Source organism: Macaca thibetana, chromosome 5, assembly GCF_024542745.1.
Source record: "Macaca thibetana thibetana isolate TM-01 chromosome 5, ASM2454274v1, whole genome shotgun sequence".
In the NCBI taxonomy this organism is placed as follows: domain Eukaryota; kingdom Metazoa; phylum Chordata; class Mammalia; order Primates; family Cercopithecidae; genus Macaca; species Macaca thibetana.
In genome coordinates this window covers 137,243,144-137,268,578 of record NC_065582.1, presented here as the reverse complement: position 1 = coordinate 137,268,578, position 25,435 = coordinate 137,243,144, and the positions used below count along the sequence as shown (strand labels likewise).

General features: G+C 40.3%; 1 protein-coding gene across 1 annotated transcript in view; it reads right to left on the bottom strand.

The window, feature by feature from the left end:
* OCIAD2 (OCIA domain containing 2) overlaps nucleotides 1–25,435 on the bottom strand; it is a 1,147,735-nt gene that overhangs the window by 301,742 nt on the left and 820,558 nt on the right. The gene's annotated exons all lie outside the window — the stretch shown is intronic.

The window sequence follows — 25,435 nt, the reverse complement described above, 5'->3', positions numbered from 1 at the left end:
GGTGCTGAAAATACTTTTATAACTATCCACTGCATCTCAGATTATCAATATATTAAAGATATAACTGGTTTAATTGCTTCTCTTTTTTATATATCCTTCCAAAAGAACTGGATGTGGTTTTCCTATAACATTTTATCTCCCTCTTTTCCCCTGAAAACTGCCCTTAAAATCCACTTAATACATTTCCTCTGAATAAAAATTGTATCATTATTTTCCCTGGAAGCTGCAGTCTGTAAATGATTAGTCTGGCCCAATCATGTTAACAGAAGAGAGAGAGAGAGAGAGAGAGATATTCCCTCCTGATTATCAAAGATGTTCTTGTTGACCAAATATTAGTTAGGTTTCTAAACCTTCTTTTCAAGTAAGCTTTGACTTTAGGCTTCAGTGGACATCATTGATAGGCCTGAATCACCCAATTTCAGCAAGAATCCTGTTAAGTCAGTTCAGAAAGAATCCCCAACCCTCCATTTCTGATCACTCAATAAAATCAAATTTATTTTCCCAGACATTCCTCCAGGGGATAACTGGACCCCCTAGCCTGCCTTCAGCAAGAATCTTGTCAAGTCAGTTTAACCGGAATCTCCCCTTACCCCAAAATTTCCTCTTAGTAATTTTCTGTTCAATGACCTCACCCTGCTCCTTGACTATAAATCCTCACTTGTCCTTGCTGTATTCAGAGTTGAGTCTAGTTCTATACTTAGGTCTCTTTTCTCCTATTGCAATAGTTCCTGAATAAAATCTGTTTTTATCACTTTACTGTGAAGCTCTGGTTTTTCTTTAACTTGGTTTATTTGGCTTTATGCATTACATTTTATTTCTTATTTTCACCTTTACCTATTCTCATTTAGGGGATTTCATCTGCACAACAGACTTTAGACAGAGTATCTTTAAAAATGGGAAATCTTAAAAAGAAAAATGTTTTCTGATGTAGATGATTTATAGAGGAATAAGAAACTTCAAGGACAAGGCCGACAGGAGACTAGAAAAGTGACTGAAGGCATCAAACAGAGTTACGTTATAAAGAACTTCAGACTTTCATCAAATATATATATATATAGAGAGAGAGAGAGAGAGAGTGTGTGTGTGTGTGTGTGTGTGTTTAGCATAAACCTAATATGCTCCAGAAGCCTCAAGTGCCAGCTGAATCAACATTTTCAGATTTTCGAGTATACAAAGAGGTATGGTAACTGTCTCATATCGTTTGGCTGTGTTCCCACCCAAATCTCATCTCAAATTGTAGCTCCCATAATACCCACATGTAGTGGGAGGGACCTGGTGGGACGTAATTGAGTCATGGGGGTAGGTTTTTCCCATGCTGTTCTTGTGATAGTGAATAAGTCTCACGAGATCTGACTATTATTACTATTAATTTTTTTGAAACAGAGTCTTGCTCTGTCTCTCAGGCTGGAGTGCAGTGGCAGAATCTCAGCTCACTGCAATCTCTGCCTCCCAGGTTCAAGTGATTCTCCTGCCTCAGCCTCCTGAGTAGTTGAGATTACAGGCATGTGCCACCATGCCCAGCTAATTTTTGTATTTTTGTAGAGCCAGGTGTCACCATGTTGACCAGGCTAGGCTTGAACTCCTGACCTCAGGTGATCCACCTGCTTCAGCCTCCTAAAGTGCTGGGATTACAGGCATGAGCCATTGTGCCCAGCCTAGATCTGATTGTTTTATAAACAGGTAGTTCCCTTGCACAGCCTTCGTTGCCTGCTGCCATGTAAGACCTGCCTTTGCTCCTCCTTCACCTTCTGCCATGATTGTGAGGCCTCCCCAGCTGTGTGGAACTGTGAGTCCATTAAACCTCTTTCCTTTATAAATTACCCAGTTCCAGATACTCCTTTATTAGCAGCGTGAGAACAGACTAATACACTGTCATTCTCATTCATGTGCCTGGCTGTTTTCCCTGGTGATGCAGAAAAATAAGTTTCCAACATATCCACACACCCCCTCTCCAATTTCCCCATCAAAGCTAGAGTGATGTTTTTAGAATTCATTAGATTATGTCTCTCTCCTTGCTTAAAACTCCCAATGGCTTCAATTACAATGAAAATAAAAGACTGATTCCTTGCAATGGCTCCCAAGGCCCCCAGGATTTGGCCCTTGCCTGAATCTCCAACCTGATTTTGTACTATTCACTTCCGTAATCCAGCCACACCACTATTTTCTTGGATTTTTGCACCCATTATTTTTCTCATTTTTAAACCTCAGCCTTAATGCCATTTGCTCAAGAAGCTTTCTCTGGTTCTCCATCAAAAGTAGTCCCAGTCACTCTATGCTTGTCCCAGTATTTTTATAATAGTTATTGCTACCAGAATTATCACATACTCATACGTTCTTTTGTTATTGTCTTCACCTATTAGCTCCATAGCAAAGATTTTATTTCTTGATTTATCAGTCACTAGACCATTACCAAGCATATCAGAAGTTCTTAATAAATATTTGCTGAACATATGGATGATGAATGCCATCTTTCACAAATACCAAGCTTTCCAATAGAAAGTTCTTTCTGCCAATTATATAAACCTCTAACAACTCAATACATCAGTACTGATAAATGGTTCTCATCTTCCTATGTGCTGAGATGCAGTATAAATAGAGTCAAAAAAACTCTAATAGCTTTATAGAGGCTGACCCTTATCGATACCGATGTGTAGGTTCAACTTATAAATAACACTGCATTATTTATAAATAATGCCCAGATTTGTTAATTTTAAGGGCTAAAATGCAAATTTATCTTTCTTAGTTGGCGCACCCAGATGGAATAGTAATAAAAACTGCAAAGAAGCATGTAGTCAAGTAAATCAATGAAAAGAGAGAACGATTTTGAAAAATGCAATATAGGGAATGTACCAATCATAACACTGATGTGTTATTATAAAGGGCATGGTAAATCAAAATAATGTATTTGATATTAATGCCCATGCCAAGAGAATTTAAAGACTTGTAGTAATAGTGTTCACTTAGAAGATTACAGGGGAAAGTGACTTAGGAAACAAAATACTTAGGAAGCCAGCTAATATAGCAGAAATTATAAGGATCAGATATGTTTTCTAAATGGCATATTTAAAATTTCTAATTTATGGGATAGACCAGCTAGGACGTAAGTAAAGGAAATGCACAAAACTTAAGCTACATATCTTATATAATGGTATTTAAAATATTGTCTGATGGGAATGGTGGAATTTTAACACGCTCTAAAAAGAAACTTTTCAGGTACAGCATAAATTATGGCAGCCATATCTTGTATAAGCATTAATCATGTTTATGATAGAGCAATCCATTCTATTTCATGCCTAAAAGGGTAACCCACATTTTCTGCATAACAACCTAATCTTCTCCACAGGAGATAAGAGAAATAAAAATTAGCATAGAGCATCTGTTCCCAACATTTGGAAGTCATGGCTTATACCAATGCTCAACTGATTACAACTGAGATATTATAATGTGTAAACTTCCATTTTTCTGCTGCGATAAATTTCAAAGTCAAAATTTCATGGCTAGTGAAAAAATGATAAAAACAACATGTGCAGGCATAAACATGAAAAGAAACATAACTTCAATGCTAGTAATAATGTTATCTTGGGAAAGAAAATAGCAACTACAATGGGGATTCTATAGTATATGCATTTTTATCTTTCTGCTATGATAAATTTCAAAACAAAAATTTCATCATTAATGAAAAATGGTAAAATCAACATGTGCAGATATAAACATAACTTCAACACTAGTAATCTTAACTTGAGAGAGACAATAGTAATTGGTGTAATCTCTTTTCTATGATTATGAAGTCAAAAAAAATCTTCCTAGATCTTTAAATATACATTATGAGATCTCTTAGCAAATCACAACATACTGGTCCCTGAGATACCACAGATCAAACTGAGGAGACATCATAACCATTAAAGCGGCCACAGCTATTTACAGTCATTGTCTGATAACAAGAATTTCTTCAGACAACAGAAAGTGAGCAAGTATACATGAACTTAAGGAGAATATCTAAAACAATTTTATCTTACAGGTCTCAAGTCACACAAGGACTGGTTCCATCTGCCACTGCCTTTCAGGTTCTCCACTTTGATCCGGACTCAGACTCTCATTTATTATTCTTTCAACAAATATGTCCTGAGTACCTCATAAGTTCCAAACATGGTGGAGCTGTGCCCTTGTAAAGTTTACATACCGTGGGAGAGAGACAGACAATAAACAAACAAATACATTACAAAATATACTACATATACTTATACATGCAATTGGAGAGAAGATATCAAATAAGAGAAATGGAAGGAAGGCTATAGGAGATAAAAAGCAATTTTTTATAAAGTGGCTGGAGATGGCCTCGCTGACAAGGTGACATTTGAAAATAAAGATGATAAGGAATCCATCTATGTGGGTATCTGAGATAAGTGTGCTCCAGGCAGAAGTGAAAGCATGCCTGGGCTGTTCTAGAAACACCAAGGAGGTCGCTGTGGCCAGATGCAGGGAGAGAGGAGGAGACTACTGCAAAATGAGGCAACTGAGATTATAGGATCCAGACCATGTGGGCCCATGAAATCCAATATTAAAGTTTGTTGGGCAATTTGGAGGTTGATATTATAATTATTTTTGTTTTTGTGAGGTCAAGTCTCACTGTCACCCAGGCTGAAGTACAGTGGTGAGATCTCAGCTCACTGCAACCTTCACCTCCGAGGTTCAAGTGATCCTCACACTCAGCCTCCCAAGTAGCTGGGACCACAGGCACATGCCACCACACATGGTTAATTTTTGGATCTTTGGTAGAGATGGGGTTTCACTTTGTTGCCCAGGTTGATCTTGAACTCCTGAGCTTAAGTGATCCACTCGCCTCAGCCCCACAAAATGCTGGGATTACAGGCGTGAGCCACCATGCCTGGCCATCACAGGTATTTAGAAAGAACTCACTAGCTACCTCCATAGACATTCCAGATGCCTTTTACTCTGCATAACTGTATTCCACTGCACTTATCATATCATTGTCTTACATACTTTTTTAACTTATACATTGTTTGCTATTTATTGTCTTTCTCTCCCGACTACAACTTAAGTTCCACAGAGGCAGAATTTTTGCCTTTTTTTTTTTTCCTATTTTATTAGTGTGTCCCAGGTGTCTGGCACACAGTAGGCCTTCAATAAGTGAATATTTGTCGAATGAATAACTTTTGTTTTATAATACGTTTACTCTGAGGCAAAGTTGAAAAGGAAGAGAAGAATCAGACCATTTAAGCATAGGAGAAACTTCCCAGTGGCCAAACTAAAAAAAATTAAAAAATTAAAAATCAGCAGCTAGAAACTCTGAGGACAAAGCAGAAACATCATGTGCTGCATACCACAGGGAAGACAAAGTGTGTAGTATTGAATCCAGGTAAGGTAACAATCTACTAGAATAAAAACCCAACCATCTTCTGAAAAAAACAAAATCAAGAGTCACTACAACAAATTACTGCAATGTCCAGTTTTCAACCAAAAGTTAATAAACATGCGAAGAAACAAGAAAATAAGTCCACACATGGGAAGGCGTGGAGGCAGTGGCAGAAAGCAATCAATACAATCAAGCCTCATATTTGATATGAGATTTTACTCTTTGAACCACTCTTAAGTTTTGACTAGATCAAAACAAAAGATTTTGTGAAGCAGTTATGAGCTAGTCAAAACTTAACGAAAGTGATTCAAAGAGTAAAATTTCTCTTAAACACATATTTTTTATGACTATGAAGCTACATTTATGAACTGGGTGCTATCCTTTCAGTAATAATCAATTTATGTACCTACTACCACTATCCTGCCATTACTAAAAACATTTTGAATATCTATCTTTTAAAATTTGCTATAATTCCAGCACTTTGGGAGACCAAGGTGGGAGGATCCCTGAGCCCAGAAGTTTGAAACCAGCTTGGGTAATGAAGTGAGTCTCCATCCCAAAAACAATTTTTTAAAAAAATTAGACAAATGTGGTGGCACGCATCTGTAATCCCACCTACTTAAGGCTGAGACTAGGAGGTTGAAGCTGCAGCAAGCCATGATCAAGCAAATAATTAAGGTGGTAAGGGATCCAGCTATGTGGGTACCTGAGATAAGTGTGTTCCAGGGAGAAGTGAAAACACGCCTGGACTGTTCTAGAAACACCAAGGAGGTCGGCGCACTACAGCCTGGGCAACAAAACAAGGCCCGATCTCAAAAAAATAAATAAAATAAAATCTCCTATAACAAATTCATGTTAAAATCTTCATTAAAGATTATTCCTCATTTTTGAGAAGGAAATATAATTCTTGAAGCATCTAAAGATTATGCAGGTATAAATCTAGGAAATAAAATGAATAATCCGGTTGAATAATACTTTGGAATTTTTGATTATCTGGAAACAAGTGAATAATACATAACAATTGTGTATATGATAAAAGTGGCCATATATTTCAAGTCTGAAAAAACAATGTATTCTTTCATAAATTGAGTTAATGCATCTCAATAGTGACTCTTTAAAAAAAAAAAAAAGAGTTCTCTACACCAACCCACAAACACTCACACACACTCCAAACAGTCCAGATGGGACAGAACTTAATGTAAAAATTGAAACCCTAAAATGATCAAAGAAAAACATACTGAATTTGTACATAATCTTGTGAGTAGGCTAGCCTTTCTTACCATGATATTAAAACGTGGTATCAAAAGCACAATGCATAAAGCAAAATTGACAGATTCAATGCTTACATTTTTTACTATATAAAATATAAGAACTTTTTGCTCAGAAAATAACACTAAAAGTCAAAAAAGGGAATCATTTGCAATAAATATGGCCAAGAAAGAGTTAGTATTTTTTTTTTCCCCTAGGGACTGGGTCTCTCTATGTTGCCCAGACTGGACTAAAACTCCTGGGCTCAAGGAACCCTCCCACCACAGTCTCCTGAGTGGCTGGGACCACAGGCGTACCCCACTGCACCCAGCTTAATAGTCGATATTCTCAAAAAAGAAAAAAACTATCCTTAGTCAATAAAAATAAAAATAGCCCCAAAACTATCCTAAATCAATACTAATGTAAATACTGCAACAAATAATCAGACAAAGGGCATGAAGATGCAAGAGACAAAAGAAGTAGTATGACTAACCAAGAAATATATGAGAAAAACATCGATCTCACTAATAATTACAGAAATTTCTATTAAAACAATTGATGGAAGTTTTTGCTAATCTACTTGGCAAAGTTTTTTTAAAATAATACACAGTAATCCAAAGAATATGAGGACTTAGAGGCCTATATACACTGCTATTGAATAAAAATTAATACAAACTTTCTAGAGAAGTTCTGATGTAATTATATTTTCATTTATAAAATTGTTCCAATTGCAGTATGATTAGAGAATAACAGAATATGCCACTTGGAGTCTTTTGGTTATAGAGGTGAAAAACAATGATTACTTGGCCTACCTAGGGTGGTGGCAGTGGTGATGAGAGACAAAGATGGATTGGGGAGTTATTTAGATGGTGGGAATGATAGAATTAATGATTGATCAAGAAGTAGGGGGTAATAAAGATGAAGGCGTCAAGAAGAACTTCCAGGCTTCTGGCTTAAGTCTCTGGATAAGTAGGGATACTGTTTAGTGAAATATAAGACCATAGAAGAGAAGAGGGTTTATTGGGGGAGACTATGACTTCCCTTTTAAGAATATGGAATTTTAAGTGTTCTAGATTAAGAAATTAACATCTATTAATTTGTTGTTTTGGTTTTGGTTTAGTTTGGTTTGATTTCTGGCTACCTAACCTCAATTTCTTCTTTCTTATAACATCTGGGGTTTTCTCTCTAAATCAATGGACAAAATCCATTACAATTGTCATTAAAAACCTGCCTCACTAATTACAGAGGAGGCAGGTAATCCTAGGGAAGCCGATCAGATACCATTCAAGAATGTAAATCTTGAATGGACAGACTAAAATGTAGCAGAGTTCTTGCTACAAAATAATTGCAGTCATTTATCCTCTTAGTTCTTACCTAGTTCCAAGTTCTGTGAATTCTAACATCCTGCCAATAATTTGCCTCTTGATTAAGTGAGCCATATTTAGTTTCTGTTGCTTGCAATCAAAGAATATAAATAATACAATATCTACAGTAAGATAAGAGCATCTGTCATTCAGGAAGATATTTGGTCAAACAATGGATTTATTGAAAAGGTGGTAATTGAGGGCATGACTGGCAGGGGATCGGGGGTGGGTCAGGATCCTTATATGGAGAATATATAGAATGAACATAAAGCACACCAATGTATGAGAACTCAGGAATATGAATGGTGTCAGGCAGGTGAAGAGAAGCCAGCAGAATAAAACTAGAAGAAACGGTCAGAATGGTAATAGGAAAATCAAGAGAGTGTGGTAACATGAAAGCCCAAGAAGCCTATAGCAATAATAATAAATGTAAGTAAACACTTTTTAAAGGATGTTTATTGTAACACTATCTGTGTTAGCAAAACATTAGAAACAACCTATGTGTCCAACTTAAATAATTTAGAAGATAGCCTAATTGTGGGATTCCATGTCTGTCATTGAAAATGATGTTGTAAAGGGAATATTTAAGTGCATTCTTACTCTGTAAACACTACATAAATGTTACTCTTACTTTGGAAAATTGAATATTCTCCATTGGGCTCAAGCATACAAGAAAATTTCACTTGCTTTTCCCTTGTGAAATAGTCTTCTGGTAAAATAAATGCAGGTAATGATTTTACTAAAAGTTAAGATATATTTACTTCTACTATTTAATAGAATCAATAAAAAGGACTTTATAAAGTACTTACTGTGTATTTACCATGGTGCCAGAGTCTGACAGATACCAAGCAGTACACGATAAAGTCTATGCTTACAATGAAATTGTACAAATACTTACAACTAGTTAAAGAATTGAAAAATGATGATGAATTTGCCAGTTGGATATGAGGTGTCAGGGTGTTTCAGCAGAGAAAGTTTCTTCTTCGAAGATTCAGGAAGAGAACGAACATGACAAGTTCAGGAAAATCTAATTAATTTTTGTATGACTACAGCATAGGGGTTATGTAGAAGAGGAGCTACACATGGGAATGTGTTAGTTTGGGTCCCTAGAAAAGCAGACAGCAAGATAGGAGTAGACACACAGGAGATGTATTTGGGGACGAGGGAACTGTGATGGTGGATAAAGAAGAGAGAGGCAGAGAAAGTGGGAAGAGCTTTCAGACCATGATGCAGATCTGACACCTGTGAAGGAGAGGGGGAAGTAAGTACAGTCTCAGACTGCAGCTCTAAGAAAGACAGCCATTCCCACAGGGAGTCCACAAGTCAAAGACAGCTGTTAAGGGGATCTTGCTTCTCATAAGGATGGGCCCGCATTCGTACCTCCATCATGCTCAGTCATTAGCTGGCAGCAGCCTGTGGGAATTGTGGCCTGGTGTGAACACAGGATCAGGTCCAGAAGTGCAGCATCTAGAGTTCTTAGTGGATTTTGCTCCATGCAGCAGGAGATTTGACTGGTGCATTTTTATGGCCACCAAAGTCCATGCCTTGCGACACACAGATATACTTCTCTACTTAGCATTGAGACTACAGGCAGGCACCTGTAGTCCCAGCTACTTGGGAGGCTAAGGCAGGAGAATGGCGTGAACCCGGGAAGCAGAGCTTTGCAGTGAGCCGAGATCGCGCCACTGCACTCTAGCCTGGGCAACAGAGCAAGATTCCATCTCAAAAAAAAAAAAAAAGTCCATTCACAATTTTAATGGAGCAAACACAATACCTGAAGTTGCCCAAGAAGATCACTAATGACTGAGCATGCTGGAGATACCAATGCAGGCCCATCCTTATGAGATGCAAGACCCCCTTATTAAGTGACTTTGACTTGTAGACTCCCTGTGGGAATGGCTGAGTCTTTCTTAGAGCTGCAGTCTGAGACTCTGCTTACTTCCCCCTCTCCTTCACAGGTGGCAGATCTGCACCTGGGCTTCACACATGTTCTTCCTGGACTCCATTGTGTAAAAGCAGCTCTATCTCTACCTGCTGATCAAGATCAATTACCCCTGTCATGATAACGACTCTTTTTCTTGCCTGCTGGTCCTGGGACATAAGAATCCAAAGTGTCCTGAAAGTAACCATATACTGTAGTTCATTAAGACCTTTGTTATGCCACTTGGGCAGAGAGAGGGTGTCCCTTTTGGGGACCAGAACCTCCCACCCTGCAGAATCCAGTGATGAGGATAGGGATCTCAAAATCACCTTTGGTTTCTGGACCCATGTATTCTTCCTACTGGAGACACAGCATAATAAAGAAGTCTCTGAATTTATGTATACTGCTACCTAGAAGATGACACCCCATTCTTTCAGGGTGTTTCTTCTGAGCTGGCAATTCATCTGTGCTTTGAAGGCCATGCCAGCACTCTATGAGGCTATTTCTGAATGGCATGGTATAACATATGGCCAGTGGATCCTATGGTCATGAACCCCTTCAGCACCTTCTTCACTGTTGTTGTTGTTGTTGTTGTTGTTGTTTGAGACAGAGTCTTTTTCTGTCGCCCAGGCTGGAGTGCAGTGGCGAGATCTCGGCTCACCACAACCTCTACCTCCTGGGTCAAGCAATTCTCCTGCCTCAGCCTCCCAAGTAGTTGCGATTACAGGCATGCACCACCATGTCCGACTTATTTTTGTATTTTTAATAGAGGCGGGGTGTCGCCATGTTGGCCAGGCTGGTCTCAAACTCCTGACTTCAGGCGATCTGCCCGCCTCAGCCTCCCAGAGTGCTGGGATTACAGGCGTGAGCCACCATGCCCAGACTCTTCACCGTTAAATAGAGCTCCTGATTCAACATTACAATATATGAGTTTCCATACCTCTGGATAAAACATTCTACGAACACTTGAAAGTGGCATTAGTGAAGCTCTGCGGGAAGGAAAGGCAAATACATATAAAGAATAGATATCTGTCACTGTGAAGAAACACCAGCGAGGGGAGGATGGGGGTAGTAGGAAGGGGTTCTGTCTCTATGGATATATGGGCCCAGTTCTATGACCACCAGTCCTACTGTCAGCCCTGGCCTGCTGAAGTAAGCCACCACTGACCTTATAATAATGCCAGAGCCTCTCTCACCAGTGCATTCCAGATGGCCTTGGTGTACATTATGTCCTCTGGGCTGCCTCTGGGCCATAAACCTCTGTATGTCTTTTAGACTCACACCATGTATCCACCCCAGCATGTCCACATCCCTGGGCCTTTGTATCCCTTCTTCTACCATCTGACAGTGCAACCTGGGCATTCCCACTTTGTTTAGCCTTGACTGTTGTTTTCTATAGGCTTCTAAAAGCCAGCCTAGGAAAGAATTTTTCCCATCTTCTGATAACCTTGCCAATGTATTAAATTCCATGTCTTAAGAAAGTGCTCTTAAATCAATTAATTATTTCCTTATACAGTTTTATGTTCTGATCCCCTTATTAACACCTTAAAAATCCAATACCAGGGTTACTCCCCTGGTTTCTGCTAGCAGATGCTATCAAGTTTTGCAGCTCTTCTTTGGTTCATAATTTATTTCTTCCTTTTTCAAGCCAAAATGTATCTAAGCAGGTAATTCTGGGAGCTAACACTCAACTGCAAGCCTAGTAACCAAGAGAGGGAGTGGGGGCAGCTCCTGAGAAGCATCTGCTCCTTGTAGGTGAGATAATTCCGCCTGGTTTTCCAGCAGAGAAGAAGAGTTAGTTCTTATTATGAGAGGCAAAGCACTTATGAGAGAGTTGAGGATTCAAGAAAGTCTAAAGAACCAGCATGACTGAGGACATCCATCCAGATGTCTGCCCCATTTTTCAGGGTCTCGATTTTCCCAATTAAGTCCCTGAACTTTATATAACATATCTGCCTTGGCTGAGCATTTAAATGTTTCTGGAGCTCTGTGACTCAAAGTACAGGTATATCTCATTTCCTTGCACTTCACTTTATTGCACTACCAGATACTGTGTTTTTTATAAATTAAAGTTTTGTGGCAACCCTGCATCAAGCAAGTGTATCATGTGCCATTTTTTAAGAGCATGTTCTTGCTTCGTGTCTATTTGTCACATTTGGGTAATTCTCACAATATTTTAATCTTTCTCATTATTATTACATCTCTTATAATGACATGTGATCAGTGGTGATCAGTGATCTTTGGTGTCACTATTGTAATTGTTTTGAGGTGCCACAAACTGTAACCATGTAAGATGGTGAACTTCATCAATAAATGTTGCATGTGTTTTGACCACTTCACCAACCTGCCATTCCCCCATCTTTCTTCCTCTCCTAGGGCCTCCCTATTCCCTGAAATACAACAATATTAAAATTAGGCAAATTTATAACCTTACGATGGCCTCTAAGTCATGAAATGAAAGGCAGAGTTTCACATTTTATTTTTTTTTTAAGGACAGGGTTTTGCTGCCCAGGCTGATGTGCAGTGGTGCTATCATGGCTTACTGTCACTCTGAACTCAGCTCAAGCAATCTTCCTGCCTCAGCCTCCTGAGTATCTAGGAATATAAGGGAGCACTATCATGCCTTAGCTAAGATTTTCAATTTTTGTAGAGTTGAGGGTCTCACAGTGTTGCACAGGCTGGTCTCAAACTGTTGTCCTCAAGCAATTTTCCTGCCTTGGCCTCCCAAAGTGCTGGGATTACAGGCATAAGTCACCATGTCCAGCCACATCTCATTTTAAATAAAAAGCTAGAAATGATTAAACTTCAGGAGGAAGGCATGTCAAAAGCCAAAACAGACCAAAAGCTAGGCCCCTTGCACCAGTTGGCCACGTTGTGAATGCAGAGGAAAATTTCTTAAAGGAAGCCAAATAATGCCACTCCAGTGAGCACATGGATGATAGGAAAGCGAAACAGTCTTATTGCTGATAGTGCAGACAATTTTAGTGGTCTGGATAGATCAAACCAGCCACAACATTCCTTTAAGCCAAAACCTAACCCAGACTAAGTCCCTAACTCTCTTCAATTTATGAAGGCTGAGAGAGCTGAGGAAGCTACAGCAGGAAAGTTGGAAGCTAGCAGAGATTGCTTTGTGAGGTTGAAGGATATAAGCCACCTCCACAATATAAAATGCAAGGTAAAGCAGCAAGTGCTGATGTAGAAGCTGCAGCAAGTTATCCAGAAGATCTAGCAGAGATTATTAATAAAGTGGGCTACATTAAACAATAATGTATACACGACAACCATCTATTGGGAGAAGATCCCTTCTAGTACTTTTATAGCTAGAGAGAAGTCAATGCCTGGCTTCAAAGCTTCCAAGGACAAGCTGACTGTCTTGTGAGGGGCTAATGCAGCTGGTGACTTTAAGTGGAAGCCAATACTCTTTTACCGTTCTGAAAATCCTGGGGTTCTTAAGAATTACGCCAAATCTGCTCTGCCTGTGCTCTATCAGTGGAACATCAAAACCTGAATGACACTACATCTGTTTACAGCATGGTTTACTGAATATTTTAAGTCTGCTGTTGAGACCTACTGCTCAGGAAAAAAAAAAAAATTCCTTTGAAAATGTTACTCCTCATCGATTATGCACCTGGTCACCCAAAAACCTTGATGGAGATTTACAAGGAGATTAATGTTGTTTTCATGTTTGCTAACAAAATATTCATTCTGCAGCCTGTGAATCAAGGAATCATTTTGACTTTAAAGTCTTAATATATAAGAAATACTATTTGTAAGGCTGTAGCTGCCATAAATACTGATCCTCTGATGGATCTGAGCAAAGTAAATTGAAAATCTTCTGGATAAAAGTCACCATTTTAGGCCAGGTGCAGTGGCTCATGCCTGTAATCCCAGCACTTTGGGAGGCCCAGGCGGGTGGATCACCTGAAGTCAGGAGTTTGAGACCAGCCTGGCCAACATGGCAAAATCCCGTCTCTACTAAAAATACAAAAATTAGCCAGATGTGGTGGCACATGCCTGTAATCCCAGCTACTCAGGAGGCTGAGGCAGGAGAATCACTTGAACCCAGGAGGCGGAGGTTGCAGTGAGACAAGATCATACCACTGCACTCCAGCCTGAGCAACAGAGTGAGACTCCATCTCAAAAAAAAAAAAAAAAAAAAAATTAGCTGGTGATGGTGGTGCATGCCTGTAATCCCAGCTACTCAGGAGGCTGAGGCAGGAGAATCACTTGAACCCAGGAGGCGGAGGTTGCAGTGAGACAAGATCATACCACTGCACTCCAGCCTGAGCAACAGAGTGAGACTCCATCTCAAAAAAAAAAAAAAATTAGCTGGTGATGGTGGTGCATGCCTGTAATCCCAGCTACTCAGGAGGCTGAGGCAGAAGAATTGCATGAACCCAGGAGACGGAGGTTGCAGTGAGCTGAGATCACGCCACTGCACTCCAGCCTGAGCAACAGAGCGAGACTCCCTCTCAAAAAATAAAAAAAAAAATTTAAAATCACCATTTTAGATTCCATTAAGAACACCTGTGATTCATGGGCGGAATATCAGCATTAACAGTGTCTGAGTGTCTGGAAGAAGTTGATTGCAATCCTCATGAATGACTTTGAGGGGTTCAAGACTTTAGTCCTGGAAGTAACTGCAAATGCATTGGAAATAGCAAGAGAACTATAATTAGAAGTGGAGCCTGAAGAGTGACTGAATTGCTGCAATTTCTTTTCTTTCTTTTCTTTTCTTTTCTTTTCTTTCTTTCTTTCTTTCTTTCTTTTTTTTTTCTTTCTTTTTCTTTCTTTCTTTCTTTCTTTCTTTTTCTTTCTTTCTTTTCTTTCTTTCTTTCTTTCTTTCTTTCGCAGGGTCTCACTCTGTCACCCAGATAATAGCACACACTACTGTTCCCTCTAACTGCAAGAAGATTATGACTCACTGATGGCTCAGATGATTGTTAGCATTTTTTAATCAATAGCGTGTTTATAAATTAAGGTATAAACTTTTTAAGACATAATATGATGTCACACTTAATAAACTACTGTATAGAGGGCAGAGCAAGATGGCAGAATAGGAACAGCTCCAGTCTCCAACTCCCAGCGCGAGCGACACAGAAGACCGGTGATTTCTGCATTTTCAACTGAGGTACTGGGTTCATCTCACTGGGGAGTGCTGGACGGTCGGTGCTGGTCAGATGCTGCAGCCCGACCAGCGAGAGCTGAAGCAGGGCGAGGCATTGCCTCACCTGGGAAGCGCAAGGGGGAAGGGAATCCCTTTTCCTAGCCAGGGGAACTGAGACACACAACACCTGGAAAATCGGGTAACTCCCACCCCAATACTGCGCTTTAAGCAAACAGGCACACCAGGAGATCATATCCCACACCTGGCCGGGAGGGTCCCACACCCACGGAGCCTCCCTCATTGCTAGCACAGCAGTCTGTGATCTACCGGCAAGGCAGCAGCGAGGCTGGGAGAGGGGCGCCCGCCATTGCTGAGGCTTAAGTAGGTAAACAAAGCTGCTGGGAAGCTCGAACTGGGTGGAGCTCACAGCAGCTCAAGGAAACCTGCCTGTCTCTGTAGACTCCACCTCTGGGGACAGGGCAATAACAAACACAGCCGAAACCTCTGCAGACGCAAACGACTCTGTCTGACAGCTTTGAAGAGAGCAGTGGATCTCCCAACACGGAGGGTGAGATCTGAGAAGGGACAGACTCCCTGCTCAAGTGGGTCCCTGACCCCTGAGTAGCCTAACTGGGAGATATCCCCCACTAGGGGCAGTCTGACACCCCACACCTCACAGGGTGGAGTACACCCCTGAGAGGAAGCTTCCAAAGCAAGAATCAGACAGGAACACTCACTGTTCAGAAATATTCTATCTTCTGCTGCCTCTGCTGCTGATACCCAGGCAAACAGGGTCTGGAGTGGACCTCAAGCAATCTCCAACAGACCTACAGCTGAGGGTCCTGACTGTTAGAAGGAAAACTATCAAACAGGAAGGACACCTACACCAAAACCCCATCAGTACATCACCATCATCAAAGACCAGAGGCAGATAAAACCACAAAGATGGGGAAAAAGCAGGGCAGAAAAGCTGGAAATTCAAAAAATAAGAGCACATCTCCCCCGGCAAAGGAGCGCAGCTCATCGCCAGCAACGGATCAAAGCTGGACGGAGAATCACTTTGACGAGATGAGAGAAGAAGGCTTCAGTCCATCAAATTTCTCAGAGCTAAAGGAGGAATTATGTACCCAGCGCAAAGAAACTAAAAATCTTGAAAAAAAAGTGGAAGAATTGATGGCTAGAGTAATTAATGCAGAGAAGGTCATAAACGAAATGAAAGAGATGAAAACCATGACACGAGAAATACGTGACAACTGCACAAGCTTCAGTAACCGACTCGATCAACTGGAAGAAAGAGTATCTGCGAATGAGGATCAAATGAATGAAATGAAGCGAGAAGAGAAACCAAAAGAAAAAAGAAGAAAAAGAAATGAACAAAGCCTGCAAGAAGTATGGGATTATGTAAAAAGACCAAATCTACGTCTGATTGGGGTGCCTGAAAGTGAGGGGGAAAATGGAACCAAGTTGGAAAACACTCTTCAGGATATCATCCAGGAGAACTTCCCCAACCTAGTAGGGCAGGCCAACATTCAAATCCAGGAAATACAGAGAACGCCACAAAGATACTCCTCGAGAAGAGCAAATCCAAGACACATAATTGCCAGATTCACCAAAGTTGAAATGAAGGAAAAAATCTTAAGGGCAGCCAGAGAGAAAGGTCGGGTTACCCACAAAGGGAACCCCATCAGACTAACAGCAGATCTCTCAGCAGAAACTCTCCAAGCCAGAAGAGAGTGGGGGCCAATATTCAACATTCTTAAAGAAAAGAATTTTAAACCCAGAATTTCATATCCAGCCAAACTAAGTTTCATAAGTGAAGGAGAAATAAAATCCTTTACAGATAAGCAAATGCATAGAGATTTTGTCACCACTAGGCCTGCCTTACAAGAGACCCTGAAGGAAGCACTCAACATGGAAAGGAACAACCGGTACCAGCCATTGCAAAAACATGCCAAAATGTAAAGACCATCGAGGCTAGGAAGAAACTGCATCAACTAACAAGCAAAATAACCAGTTAATATCATAATGGCAGGATCAAGTTCACACATAACAATCTTAACCTTCAATGTAAATGGACTAAATGCTCCAATTAAAAGACACAGACTGGCAAACTGGATAAAGAGTCAAGACCCATCAGTCTGCTGTATTCAGGAGACCCATCTCACACGCAGAGACATACATAGGCTCAAAATAAAGGGATGGAGGAAGATTTACCAAGCAAATGGAGAACAAAAAAAAGCGGGGGCTGCAATACTAGTCTCTGATAAAACAGACTTTAAACCATCAAAGATCAAAAGAGACAAAGAAGGCCATTACATAATGGTAAAGGGATCAATTCAACAGGAAGAGCTAACTATCCTAAATATCTATGCACCCAATACAGGAGCACCCAGATTCATAAAGCAAGTCCTTAGAGACTTACAAAGAGACTTAGACTCCCATACAATAATAATGGGAGACTTCAACACTCCACTGTCAACATTAGACAGATCAACGAGACAGAAAGTTAACAAGGATATCCAGGAATTGAACTCATCTCTGCAGCAAGCAGACCTAATAGACATCTATAGAACTCTCCACCCCAAATCAACAGAATATACATTCTTCTCAGTACCACATCGTACTTACTCCAAAATCGACCACGTAATTGGAAGTAAAGCACTCCTCAGCAAATGTACAAGAACAGAAATTATAACAAACTATCTCTCAGACCACAGTGCAATCAAACTAGAACTCAGGACTAAGAAACTCAATCAAAACCGCTCAACTACATGGAAACTGAACAACCTGCTCCTGAATGACTACTGGGTACATAACGAAATGAAGGCAGAAATAAAGATGTTCTTTGAAACCAATGAGAACAAAGATACAACATACCAGAATCTCTGGGACACATTTAAAGCAGTGTGTAGAGGGAAATTTATAGCACTAAATGCCCACAAGAGAAAGCAGGAAAGATCTAAAATTGACACTCTAACATCACAATTAAAAGAACTAGAGAAGCAAGAGCAAACACATTCGAAAGCTAGCAGAAGGCTAGAAATAACTAAGATCAGAGCAGAACTGAAGGAGATAGAGACACAAAAAACTCTCCAAAAAATCAATGAATCCAGGAGTTGGTTTTTTGAAAAGATCAACAAAATTGACAGACCACTAGCAAGACTAATAAAGAAGAAAAGAGAGAAGAATCAAATCGACGCAATTAAAAATGATAAAGGGGATATCATCACCGACCCCACAGAAATACAAACTACCATCAGAGAATACTATAAACACCTCTACGCAAATAAACTGGAAAATCTAGAAGAAATGGATAATTTCCTGGACACTTACACTCTTCCAAGACTAAACCAGGAAGAAGTTGAATCCCTGAATAGACCAATAGCAGGCTCTGAAATTGAGGCAATAATTAATAGCCTACCAACCAAAAAAAGTCCAGGACCAGATGGATTCACAGCTGAATTCTACCAGAGGTACAAGGAGGAGTTGGTACCATTCCTTCTGAAACTATTCCAATCAATAGAAAAAGAGGGAATCCTCCCTAACTCATTTTATGAGGCCAACATCATCCTGATACCAAAGCCTGGCAGAGACACAACAAAAAAAGAGAATTTTAGACCAATATCCCTGATGAACATCGATGCAAAAATCCTCAATAAAATACTGGCAAACCGGATTCAGCAACACATCAAAAAGCTTATCCACCATGATCAAGTGGGCTTCATTCCTGGGATGCAAGGCTGGTTCAACATTCGCAAATCAATAAACATAATCCAGCATATAAACAGAACCAAAGACAAGAACCACATGATTATCTCAATAGATGCAGAAAAGGCTTTTGACAAAATTCAACAGCCCTTCATGCTAAAAACGCTCAATAAATTCGGTATTGATGGAACGTACCTCCAAATAATAAGAGCTATTTATGACAAACCCACAGCCAATATCATACTGAATGGGCAAAAACTGGAAAAATTCCCTTTGAAAACTGGCACAAGACAGGGATGCCCTCTCTCACCACTCCTATTCAACATAGTGTTGGAAGTTCTGGCTAGGGCAATCAGGCAAGAGAAAGAAATCAAGGATATTCAGTTAGGAAAAGAAGAAGTCAAACTGTCCCTGTTTGCAGATGACATGATTGTATATGTAGAAAACCCCATTGTCTCAGCCCAAAATCTCCTTAAGCTGAAAAGCAACTTCAGCAAAGTCTCAGGATACAAAATTAATGTGCAAAAATCACAAGCATTCTTATACACCAGTAACAGACAAACAGAGAGCCAAATCAGGAATGAACTTCCATTCACAATTGCTTCAAAGAGAATAAAATACCTAGGAATCCAACTTACAAGGGATGTAAAGGACCTCTTCAAGGAGAACTACAAACCACTGCTCAGTGAAATAAAAGAGGACACAAACAAATGGAAGAACATACCATGCTCATGGATAGGAAGAATCAATATCGTGAAAATGGCCATACTGCCCAAGGTAATTTATAGATTCAATGCCATTCCCATCAAGCTACCAATGAGTTTCTTCACAGAATTGGAAAAAACTGCTCTAAAGTTCATATGGAACCAAAAAAGTGCCCGCATCTCCAAGACAATCCTAAGTCAAAAGAACAAAGCTGGAGGCATCACGCTACCTGACTTCAAACTATACTACAAGGCTACAGTAACCAAAACAGCATGGTACTGCTACCAAAACAGAGATATAGACCAATGGAACAGAACAGAGTCCTCAGAAATAATACAACACATCTACAGCCATCTGATCTTTGACAAACCTGAGAGAAACAAGAAATGGGGAAAGGATTCCCTATTTAATAAATGGTGCTGGGAAAATTGGCTAGCCATAAGTAGAAAGCTGAAATTGGATCCTTTCCTTACTCCTTATACGAAAATTAATTCAAGATGGATTAGAGACTTCAATGTTAGACCTAATACCATAAAAATCCTAGAGGAAAACCTAGGTAGTACCATTCAGGACATAGGCATGGGCAAAGACTTCATGTCTAAAACACCAAAAGCAACGGCAGCAAAAGCCAAAATTGACAAATGGGATCTCACTAAATTAAAGAGCTTCTGCACAGCAAAAGAAACTACCATCAGAGTGAACAGGCAACCTACAGAGTGGGAGAAAATTTTTGCAATCTACTCATCTGACAAAGGGCTAATATCCAGAACCTACAAAGAACTCAAACAAATTTACAAGAAAAAAAAACAAACAACCCCATCAAAAAGTGGGCAAAGGATATGAACAGACATTTCTCAAAAGAAGACATTCATACAGCCAACAGACACATGAAAAAATGCTCCTCATCACTGGCCATCAGAGAAATGCAAATCAAAACCACAATGAGATACCATCTCACACCAGTTGGAATGGCGATCATTAAAAAGTCAGGAGACAACAGGTGCTGGAGAGGATGTGGAGAAATAGGAACACTTTTACACTGTTGGTGGGATTGTAAACTAGTTCAACCATTATGGAAAACAGTATGGCGATTCCTCAAGGATCTAGAACTAGATGTACCATATGACCCAGCCATCCCATTACTGGGTATATACCCAAAGGATTATAAATTATGCTGCTATAAAGACACATGCACACGTATGTTTATTGCAGCACTATTCACAATAGCAAAGACTTGGAATCAACCCAAATGTCCATCAGTGACAGATTGGATTAAGAAAATGTGGCACATATACACCATGGAATACTATGCAGCCATCAAAAAGGATGAGTTTGCGTCCTTTGTAGGTACATGGATGCAGCTGGAAACCATCATTCTTAGCAAACTATCACAAGAACAGAAAACCAAACACCGCATGTTCTCACTCATAGGTGGGAACTGAACAATGAGATCACTTGGACTCAGGAAGGGGAACATCACACACAGGGGCCTATCATGGGGAGGGGGGAGGGGGGAGGGATTGCATTGGGAGTTATACCTGATGTAAATGATGAGTTGATGGGTGCAGCACACCAACATGGCACAAGTATACATATGTAACAAACCTGCACGTTATGCACATGTACCCTACAACTTAAAGTACAATAATAATAAATAAATTTAAAAAAAAACAAAAAACAAAAAAACCAAAAATAAATAAATAAATAAATAAATAAACTACTGTATAGTGTAAACATAGCTTTTATACGCACTGGGTAACCAAAAAGATTGTGACCCCGCTTTATTGCTGCAGTCTGGAACCTAACTTGCAATATATCCAAGGTATACCTGTATCAGATAGGCAGTTCTCTGCTGAGCTCTGTCTGCTCCGTCATTGCAGAAGATAAGACCCTCTTTGTAAACTACAAAAGAAGTCCTCCAGCTTCCACACTGAGCTTTAATCGCTTGTTAATAGTCCTCAATTTTTCACTATTCCTCTGCAAAGCAGTACAAATTTGATGGGAAGTGGTTATCTCTGCTGTCTTTGTAGTACCATTTCCCCCATGTCTTTCAAATGCCTGAATCATTGCATGTGCAGTGGTGTTCCCCTCCACTGGGGTGTTTTCCCTTTCAAGATTACCATCAGTGAAACCGTTAGCAATTAAGCTGCCACCTAGTCCCACAAACTATCCACATATAACCCTTAAGATGACCTACTCTGCCTGAAGGTTCCCAAACTCAGTCTTATCTCTTGTTTCTTCAAACCACTCCTGGCACCAGTTTTGTTAGTTTGAATCCTCCAAGAAGAAATGCCAAAATGGGATTAGATGTGCAAGAAATGTATTGGTGAGAAATGCCTATGATGGATAAAGAAGAAAGAGCTAAGGAAGGCAGGAGGAACCTTCAGACTATGATGGCAGTCTGACCCCTGTGAGAGACAAAGAAAGATGTGGAGGAGAATTGTGTAGGATGAGTCTCAGATGTGGCACAGCTCTAAGAAAATCTTAGGCAAGCCAGACACTATGGCTCATGCCTGTAATCCCAACATTTTGGGAGACCAAGGTAGGAGTATTGCTTGAGGCCAGGAGTTCAAGGCCAGCCTGGGCAAAATAGCAATATCCCATCTCTACAAAAAATAAAAATAAAAAATTAGCTGGGTGTATTTCCAGCTACACAGGAGGCTGAGGCAAGAGAATCACTTGAGCCCAGGAGTTCAAGTTTACAATGAGCCAAGATTATGTCACTATGCTTCAGCCTGGGTGACAGAGCAAGTCTCTGTCTCTAATTTTGGGGAAAAAAAAAAAAAAAACAATAAAGAAAAAGAAATTCTTAGCCAGGCCAAGTTTAGCAGAGTCCTCCAGCCAGAATCACCTGTTAAAGGAACCCTGTCTCATAAAAATAAGCCTGCATTAGAATCCTTCCGTGTTGTACTCTGGCTGAGAAAACCCTGTGGGAATCGTGGTGTCTACATGAACACAAGAGTGGATCCAGCAGACACTACCTGGGGCCATCAGTCAATTGCACTCTCCGCAGTAGAAAACCTGAGTGCTGCATTTTCATGACCACAAACGAGGGGCAGCTAAAAATGAGGCCACAATGTAGGCAAGGGTCAAATAATAAAGTGCTTTGTATGCAACGCTACAAAACTTGAATTTATTCTGTAGGCCCTATAGTGTAAGAAAGGGTTTGGAAAAAAGATAACAGAGTCAAGAGATATAGCCATGAGGTAGGATTAACTGGACATGATGGTAAATTAGATTTCACAAAAGAGAGCTTTGATTCCCAGTTTTCTGTCTTGGGAAATACATTGTACGTGTTGCATGAAGTCAATATTTTATGGGCAGGATGAACTGAAATTAATCTCTCATTATCAGGAGAAAAATTGTATACTTCTGCCAATCAACTGGGCTTTAAACATTGGTTTTGTTTCTGACTCAAGTTCAGCATTATTAAATACATACATAAATAATACACCATTCTTGTGATAGTTTGCTAAGAATGATGGTTTCCAGCTGCATCCATGTCCCTACAAAGGACACAAACTCATCCTTTTTTATGGCTGCATAGTATTCCATGGTGTATATGTGCCACATTTTCTTAATCCAGTCTGTCACTGATGGACATTTGGGTTGATTCCAAGTCTTTGCTATTGTGAATAGTGCTGCAATAAACATACGTGTGCATGTGTCTTTACAGCAGCATGATTTATAATCCTTTGGGTATATACCCAGTAATGGGATGGCTGGGTCATATGGTACATCTAGTTCTAGATCCTTGAGGAATCGCCATACTGTTTTCCATAATGGTTGAACTAGTTTACAATCCCACCAACAGTGTAAAAGTGTTCCTATTTCTCCACATCCTCTCCAGCACCTGTTGTTTCCTGACTTTTTAATGATTGCCATTCTAACTGGTGTGAGATGGTATCTCATTGTGGTTTTGATTTGCATTTCTCTGATGGCCAGTGATGATGAGCATTTTTTCATGTGTCTGTTGGCTGTATGAATGTCTTCTTTTGAGAAATGTCTGTTCATATCCTTTGCCCACTTTTTGATGGGGTTGTTTGTTTTTTTCTTGTAAATTTGTTTGAGTTCTTTGTAGGTTCTTAGCAAACTATCACAAGAACAGAAAACCAAACACCGCATGTTCTCACTCATAGGTGGGAACTGAACAACGAGATCACTTGGACTCGGGAAGGGGAACATCACACACCAGGGCCTATCATGGGGAGCGGGGAGGAGGGAGGGATTGCACTGGGAGTTATACCTGATGTAAATGACGAGTTGATGGGTGCTGACGAGTTGATGGGTGCAGCACACCAACATGGCACAAGTATACATATGTAACAAACCTGCACGTTATGCACATGTACCCTAGAACTTAAAGTATAATAATAAATAAATAAATAAATAAATAATACAGATCTGGGCCTTCAAAGTGCTTATTCCCTTAACGTAAAGATAATAGCGAAACTTACTGTTCCCTAAAGCTTAGTACTGGAGTCATTTAAACAGGAAAAATCTAAATTCTTCATATTGAGGATAGATTTATTTTTGGAAAAAAGATAAGATAGACAAAGTAGGCTGGGCATAGTGGCTCATGTCTGTAATCCTAGCACTTTGGAAGGCCGAGGCTGGTGGATTGTCTGAGATCAGGAGTTCGAGACCAGCCTGGGCAACACGGTGAAACCCTGTCTCTACTAAAACACAAAAAATTAGCCAGGCATGGCAGCGTGTGCCTGTAGTCCCAGCCACTTGGGAGGCTGAGGCAGGAAAATTCCTTGAACCCGGGAGGCAAAGGTTGCAGTGAGCCAAGATCATACCACTGCACTCCAGCCTGAGTGACAGAGCGAATGCCGTCTGCAAAATCAATCATTCAATCAATAAAATATTAAATAAAATGTTTTAAATAAAACATTTTTTTAAAAAAGGATAGATAAAGTATTTCTGTGTTTAGGCACACTCAGAAGGAATGCTTCAGCCGTTGTTGATGGACAGCCTGAAGCAAAGTGAAAGCACCCACCAACTCAACTGCAGCTCAGGAGGACAAGGCTTCCTCCTACCCGTCTTCAGACCAGGAGACTCTCACGCAGAAGTAAAGCCCTTGTCACCTGGAGTCTGCAACAGGAGAACTGATAAGAGACATGAAAGGCTCTGGGACCAGCACTTCGGATTCTCTGTCACTTGGAGGGAGCTGGAGAATCCCCAGGTCAGGATAAAAGAAAGGAGAGTCACCGTACAAGGGGATTGAGGCCAGAAGACTGTGAGAGGAGAGCAAATCGTGAACGAAGGTAAGAATGGGTCTTAAAGGAAGGCTTTGGCTTAAGTAGAACATAGAAGCAAATGCAATTAATTAAAGTAGAGATGCTAGCCTTCCAATTTAATACTGCTTTAGGATATTTATCTGAATGTTCTGTTATTTAAAACAATAACAACAAAAACTGCCTTACCTTAGATCACAGTACCATGGTGACAGCAAAGGTGGTGTTCAAGAAGAGAACAGCATGACTTCCTGTTTTACTCTTTTTTTTTTTTTTTTGAGACGGAGTCTCACGCTGTTGCCCAGGCTGGAGTGCAGTGGCGCGATCTCGGCTCACTGCAAGCTCCGCCTCCCGGGTTCCCGCCATTCTCCTGCCTCAGCCTCCTGAGTAGCTGGGACTACAGGCGCCCGCCACCGCGCCCGGCTAATTTTTTGTATTTTTAGTAGAGACGGGGTTTCACTGTGGTCTCGATCTCCTGACCTTGTGATCCGCCCGCCTCGGCCTCCCAAAGTGCTGGGATTACAGGCTTGAGCCACCGCGCCCGGCCTTTTTTTTTTTTTTTTTTGAGGGGATTATCACCTTGCCCTTTGGCATTAGTAGGTTTATAAAGTTTTATGTCCACAGAGGGTGTTGTGGAATAATCTTCATATTTCTATCATGGGACATAAGAGAATCACTGTCAATTTTTAGAGTGAAAGTATGGTTGTTGTAGATACCCAATGAACTACTAGTAACTAATCAGACTAAAGTTAGTGTTTTCCAAAGTTC